Source organism: Daktulosphaira vitifoliae, unplaced genomic scaffold, assembly GCF_025091365.1.
Source record: "Daktulosphaira vitifoliae isolate Bord-2020 unplaced genomic scaffold, ASM2509136v1 Scaffold_1, whole genome shotgun sequence".
Taxonomy (NCBI): domain Eukaryota; kingdom Metazoa; phylum Arthropoda; class Insecta; order Hemiptera; family Phylloxeridae; genus Daktulosphaira; species Daktulosphaira vitifoliae.
The window spans coordinates 23236921-23244477 of NW_026099572.1; the positions used below are offsets into that span (position 1 = coordinate 23236921).

Here is a 7557-nt window from a genome sequence, read left to right on the forward strand (position 1 = left end):
TCATTTAAAAAAATTATCTTAAAATATTATCTTTGTTCAAGGCAAGACATACATTATGTGTTCTTTCAAAAATTAGATTATGTTTAAAATGTATACATGATTTATACTGTAAATAGAGATGTAAAAAAACTATTATTTCATTTCATTTTAAGTTTAACGAATAATAACAATGTAAATAGCTGAAAATCGTATAATGTATTAAGTTTTGTTATGAAATCAGGAAAGGAATAAAATGGCTAGCGGTGCATAGCCCCCTCGGAAATATAACAAAATTATATACATTGTTATATAGAAATTATTTTTTGGATGAAAGAAATTAAATTTTTCCAGACTCCTCACCAAAAAAAAAAAATTTTACCATTCTACATTTATGCTTACAACTATCCAAAACTGAATGAATAATTAAATGATGATTTTAGCGCACACTCTGATTAAAAATAATCACCACCTAAATGTATTTTTACTAGTGTAATAACACAACTAACATTATTAACAATAAATAACTCACAGAAATACGGATGAAAGATAATGCGCACTAGTCAGTTACAAAAACCTGAAACAAATTGTACAAAAATAAAACAAATTACAACATATAACAATTCTTATAGACAATATACTAAAAATAGCATAAATTTAGCTTCTTAATAAAACAAAATTTGAAAAAATAACGCCTTTTCTTACATTTAACAAAAAATTGCACAAAAAAACAGAATTCACTTCAAATTACAAAAATAAAAAGCTTAATAATATTAACAATTTTTGAGTTAACCTACTATTACATGAGCACGGAAAAAAGTGAAAAAAACTCTTTCCTCGAAATGATAATGCTTCGACATTTACATACTTTAAAATTTGACAAAGTAGTGATTATTCCGAACATCTGGTACTCCAACCATCCGATACCATAGGCTACCATAACTACGAGGATTTTACTCCGACATTGAATAAAATATAAAACATGGTATAAACTCCGACTTTATCGCCGACTTTTTTCATTTTTCCCAAGATATCGATTATTTTTGAAATATCACGATAATCGAAAAAATAAAAAAATAAAACTGTTTGACTTTTAGTCACATTGTTTTAAATATATATTATTTGATATTAGATCAATAACAATTTATGATATTGCAAATCATATTTATTGATACAAAATTCTATTCTAAGATGAGGTTTTCTTATTATAACATTGTTGTTATTCCTATTTTTAACAAAATAAGATATGAGGAAAATTAGAGAAAGAGATTTCAGATTTAAAAGACATACAGCAACAACTGGTTAAAACTTATACTGAAAAATAAAATGAAATTATTGAGCCAAAAAGAAAAAATCGCTATTTAATGATAATTATGAAGATAGTGATGTTTTATTCTGTAAAAGTTAAAATTTTAATTTTAAAAAGAAGAAAAATTGCTTTCAGTTATGACAAAGCAATAAAAAAATATAAACAGCACTTATAATATTTTTTTATTATTATTATTTAACATCAAAACACTGAAACTACGATATTATTATTCAAATATACACAAAATCATCCATTTAATATAACCAATTTATAATTATTTATAATAAAAAGTAATTTAAAAATATTTGATTATCGTTTAAAGGTATAGCTATTAATTTTTTTTTTTTTTAATTTATATCTCTACCTGATTTGGTTGATATACTATATTCTGATTTTTACAGCAATGATAACTTAACGGTACTCTTGAAAATAAAAAAAAAAAATAGAGAAAACGTTTATATTAAATTAAATTTTTTTTTCAATAACCATTTATTTTTTCACATGTTATGGAAATAACGTGATATTGGGAACAATTTTTTTTTTTAGATATTGAGATGTAATATCTCTAAAATTCGGTACTATATTAATTTTAGTACTCATATTAAATGTAATGTAACTCGAAAAATATTTGATTTAATGAAAAAATAAAAGAAACTTTTTTTGTTTAAAATTATCTTTTAAACAACTTTTGTACGAAATTTTATTTTGTAAGATAAATACTTTTAGAAAAAAATTTAAGAAACTCATATTTTTGAACTTTTGCAAGGCTGTAAAAAAAGCTCAATTCCAATCGATGAGGAGATCTAATATGTAATTATACATATCTTAATTCAAATTTTTATGATATTGTAATATATACAGATGGATCCAAAAAATCAGGAATGATAGGTGCTGGAATTGGGTGTCTAAAGCCTCGAATAAATTTCAGCATGTTAATTGGCACAACACCCTCTGTTTTCCAAGCAGAGGTGTTGGCGATACTGGTAGAGGCTCAGAACTGTTGGTATACTAAAAAAGGAAGATAACTATCTTAAGTGATAATCAAGCGGCTCTGAAAGCACTCTTTAACCATCAGGTGAATTCAAAACTTGTCCTCGAATGCAGGGAAACTTTAGAATCACTATCGAAGCTCAACAAAGTAACACTAGAATGGGTACCAGAACACAAAGGTGTCACTGGGAATAAAAAAAGCTAAGATTTTGTTTGATTATATTAGCTAACGTGGTTGAACGCTTTTATTTGTTCCAAAAAGCAGTTGACTTGGCAAAAGTGATTTTGGACTTTTTTTTTAAAGCAGCATTAGACAAAACTTTTTTAGAGTCCTTAATAGAAATTATTAAGTAAATAAAATATTTTATCTAAAAAGTAACTTTTTATTTTTATTTTAATAGCAAAATTTAATTTTTCTAATTAATAAAAAAAAAATTAATATTTTATATATTATACATGTTACATAAATATAAAATATGAGTATAAACAACATGAATACTTATATAGATAATTAATTACATTAATTTTAAATAAATATTACTTGTAACATTTTACAAAATTAAAAACATTATCTGTAGTACAATAACATGATTTATTTGAAATTTCAATATGTGTATAATATACACTGTATATACATCATCTATAATTTTAGCTGAAATATCATACAGTAGCGCTCAAAAGTATTTTGACAATTAGTTTAGACCACTAAATGGCATGGACCTGCAAAACAGTAAGTAGCCGACCATTTTCTAGTGAAGAGTGGAGCAGCAGTGTTTCAAGAGATTTTGGACTATCCAGACAGATTGTCAGTGTATGGAAGCAACAATTTCCATCCCGTGGCATAGTAAAGAATGCTCAAAGATCGGAAAAGCCATGAAAAACAACCGAGAGAGTTAATAGGGACATTCGACAGAGATCAGTTGCAAATCCCCGCCTTACAGCTGTAGACATTACTGGCGATATAAACATTTCACACGGTGTTAATGTTCATATATCAACTGTAAAACGTCGCTTGAACCACTTGGAAATTAAATGGTCGATGCCTCAGCAAGAAGCCATTGGTTTCTGTAAAGAACCGGAAGGGCAGACTTTCATTTGATATTAAGTACAAGTCTTAGACAACACAGCAGTGGTCGACCATTCTATTTAGCGATGAAAGTAAATTTAATATATTTTCATTAGACGGAATATGATGTGTTAGACGTCTTGTCAACACTTGTGACAATGTCCGCTACTAAGTTCCAACCGTAAAACACGGCAGAGAACATGTTATGGTTTGGGGATGCTTTTCGCGAGCTGGTACTGGCCCTTTGGTCAACATAGAAGGCATCATGGACCGCTTTAAATAAGCTGACATACTAAAAGATAACATGTTGGATAAAAAATATTAAACTTTCAATCACTAATTTCTGTGTTTTTGTTTGTTTTTTTGTTAATTAATTATTAAGAAAATATTTATTTTTGTTGATTCTATTTTTGTCAAAATACTATTGAGCGTGGTAAACTCCAATAAAGCTAATTTCCAATGTTTATACTAACGTTTTTGTATTTTTTTTTGTTTCTTAAGATTTTTTTTAAATCGCCATTAACGTGTTTGTCAAAATACTTTTGAGCCCTACTGTATGTATATGACCCTACTAATGTTCTCAGAGCTAAAAGTTCTTAATAAATCCTCTTTTATTATCCCAATGTATGATCTAACAAAATACAATACTATATTAATACCGATAAAATCTGTTGAGTAAATATAAATAAATATTATATTTACTTTTTAAAAATTGACGAATCCATCTGCAGTCATAGCAATATGATCACACTTAGATACCTCAGATTTCATTTTGTGGGATAATTAATGTTAGTCATTTTTAAAACTTTTCATTAAAGTAGGTCAAGACACAAGATTTCTGTTGGAGTAACCATAATTATTTCTTTTAGGACAAGATTTTCAGTTGTCCTATTGGTACACTTATAGTTAACTGTTTCAATGGATCTAGAGTACCTGATATAAAAATTATATAATATTGATAACAAGAAATATTTTTTGCAAAAACGTATGATAAACGTTTTTTGATTTAAGCTAATAAAATTGACAAACTACTTATCATATATGTATATTTTTAAGTGGCAGTTTTGGAATTCTTTCAACTAGTGCCCTTAAACATTAAATATATGAGTACACGAACAAATAAATTCACGTATTATGGAAGTAATTTTGTTGCTCAAAAAATCCCCTAAAAATGACTGATCTATTATGATCAATTATTTTTAATAGATTTGTAGATTACATCTGAATACAGTTAAACAATAAAACTTTAAAAGTTTTAATAAATATTTAAATTTTTAAATTACCAAACTATAGTGTGACATATAATGGTGTCCTATCAAATTTTATTTTTCAAATTTACAAAACCTTTATATAAAAAAAAATTAGAGGGACAACATAACGAACTTTTTTACCAGAAATTTTTAAAACGTGATGAATTTTGAAAATAATTAAAAAAGTACATGAGATATCAATCCATTAAAAATTGTTGTAAATAGGTAAATTAAATAAACATTGTTCTTACGCTTAAATGTCTTCTTAGAATGCAGTTGGAACGTAATACAACCTTTTGTACTAATACGACTCAAGTACTGCACTTCTAGCTTCTCAAAAAAAAAATTATCTACAACGGCTAAAATTGGCATTTCTAAATTTTTAGATAGAACAACTTCTCAATCGCTCATTGTACAAATATAAAATTATTTAACGATATTAATAAAAGTTGTAAATTAAACAATAACAAAAGTATAGCTATAAAACTAGTCAGTATTTACGATTGTCGTCGACGACTAATTATTGTCTGGAAAAAAACATATAATTAAGACGTGTAAAATTGTGTGGACGATAAATTTAGAAATATTATTATTAATTCAACGTGCTTCAGTGACGACACTGAATATTTAAATTATAAACTGAAATGTAAACGAATTAAAAAAATATTCATTAAAATAGTATTGAGTACCAAAAAAAAGTATTAAATATTTAAAATACTTTACAAAATTACCGTCCAACAACTGAAGAATTAACACAGAACTACATTTGAGTAATGTAAGAAATATAATTTCTAGCAAAATTATTATTGACTATTTAATTGTCAAACTGACCCATGAATCATTTGCATCTTATTTAGATTTATTTGATAGTTTATTTAATCTAATAAATATAGCAATTGAAGAAAATTTTCAATTCATCGCCTTGTCAATCTCAAATCTTATTAATAAACATTTTCAGTAGGATATAGTTAAGAATATACTGTTTGAAGTAGACCAAAATAGTTGAGCTTTAAAAAGAGAAATATATATATATATATAAAGTATTAAACTTAATACATTTCTACCTATTTCTTAATACATTTTCTAAATATACACTTGGTTAAAATTCTAAGTCTGATCGAAAGTGTGGGCTACAGTTTAATTAACGCTGTCATCTCCAACCGAATAACAAATATCGTTTATTTAAAAATGATTTATCAAATATTAGAATTACCAGACCTACCCAATTAATAGTTTCAGGGCAATCAACTTTAATTTATATAATTACTTTAATTTTGTATTTTATTACTATTACAATGAAACTGAATTAGATTATGTTTATGCATCCGCAGGAGACCATCCTTTGTTTTGTAACATTTAAAAAAGGAACACATTGAATTCCCGATGTATTTTCAAATACAAAAGTAAATCTTCTAGAAATTCAATAAAAATAGTTCACACTGAAAACTTAATTTCTTTAAAAACCATTTAAAAAGAACATAAAAAGTTTATTAAAAAATCCCACACAGAAAATATTTTGAACGCAATATCCCATGTTATAAAATACAAATTAGTGACCAAGAAAATACATTTATAAAAATTTGTAAAAACCAATATTATACTATAATATCTTTTATACAAAAATATATTCATTTTGTGTTCTATGACTTATATTTACTTTTTCCATTTTCCACCCTGTGTTAACATCAAATGTAATATTCATTTTATTTAATTTAATTATTATAATGCCTCGTTCAAGCTGTATATTAAAATGGTCAAGTGTACAAAGAAACCTTAAAATAACATTATTTAAAGTTATTTAGGCTCCATTTATATGAAAAAATTGCTTGTTTTTAGCCTATGGACTGATTTAAATTATAAGTCACAATGAGTAATATGATTAATATTAAAATCCTATATAATATAAAGACAAACTATTTCATTATCAATTCTATACTTCCATTAATACTATACAGGGTGTTCAGTAAATCAGGAAACGGGTTTCTATTGTTCTCATTGTTACAAATAATGAGAACAATAGAAACCCGTTTCCTGACTTACTGAACACCCTGTATAGTAGCTATGATTTAAAAAAAAAGGTCAAACGTGTAATAATAGTAATGAAAAGATCGATTTCTTAGCCAAAGCCACTTTAAATTTCTTAAATCCTAATTTTATCCTTCAACTAATCTTGTAAATTTATTCAAATTCTCTTTAACAAAAACATGGTCAACTAAATGGTTCTCTCTTTTCCCTAATTTTGCACAATGATATAGGTCCATTGTTACAAACTATCCAAATTTTCCATAGTTTCACCAATTAGATATGCCTAGTAAGGTTATTTTTTTTTCTCTTTTTAAAAATGAGCAAANTGCCTAGTAAGGTTATTTAATTTTCTCTTTTTAAAAATGAGCAATATCTTCTATCCACTTTTACTATAAATTAGAACTAAAAATAAAAATCAAACATGAATAAATTAATTTAATTTATTTAAACCCAAATCTTCGTAGTAAGATTTTATAACATTTTCAGAAAATTCAATAAGTTGGTTACAAAGAGATAAAACAATTTCCTCAATCATCAATTCAGTAGAACGAGTGTTATCAACTGAATCAGTGTTTTTCAAAAATGGAAATTCATGTATGACAATATTTGACAATATATTTTGGGATGGACATTGTTTCTTGTGGAATACTTTTAATCTATTGTCAAATATTTTACTTCGAAAATCTGAGAATTTTTTTATGTATGATCTTGCTATTTCCTTTTTGCTGACATCACTTTTACTATCCATATCATCCAGTGAATAATTTCCAAATTTTATTTCCTTGGATAAGTGCGTAATTAATGAATATAAACCTTTTATATTCGAATGTGAGCTATCATGATCATATTCTCCTATTAAAGTATTTAAAGAAACTAATGTTCTAATCATTATATCGAGCATTTTATCTGTCTTATGAATTGTGTCGAAAAATTGACGCACT

At 25.9% G+C, this 7557-nt stretch overlaps 2 protein-coding genes across 22 annotated transcripts in view; one reads left to right on the forward strand and one right to left on the reverse strand.

Annotated features, from left to right (window-relative positions):
• Window positions 1–7557, forward strand: part of LOC126896169 (uncharacterized) — a 180822-nt gene that overhangs the window by 139573 nt on the left and 33692 nt on the right. The window lies entirely within an intron of this gene.
• LOC126896162 (uncharacterized) overlaps window positions 1–7557 on the reverse strand; it is a 42966-nt gene that overhangs the window by 27941 nt on the left and 7468 nt on the right. The window lies entirely within an intron of this gene.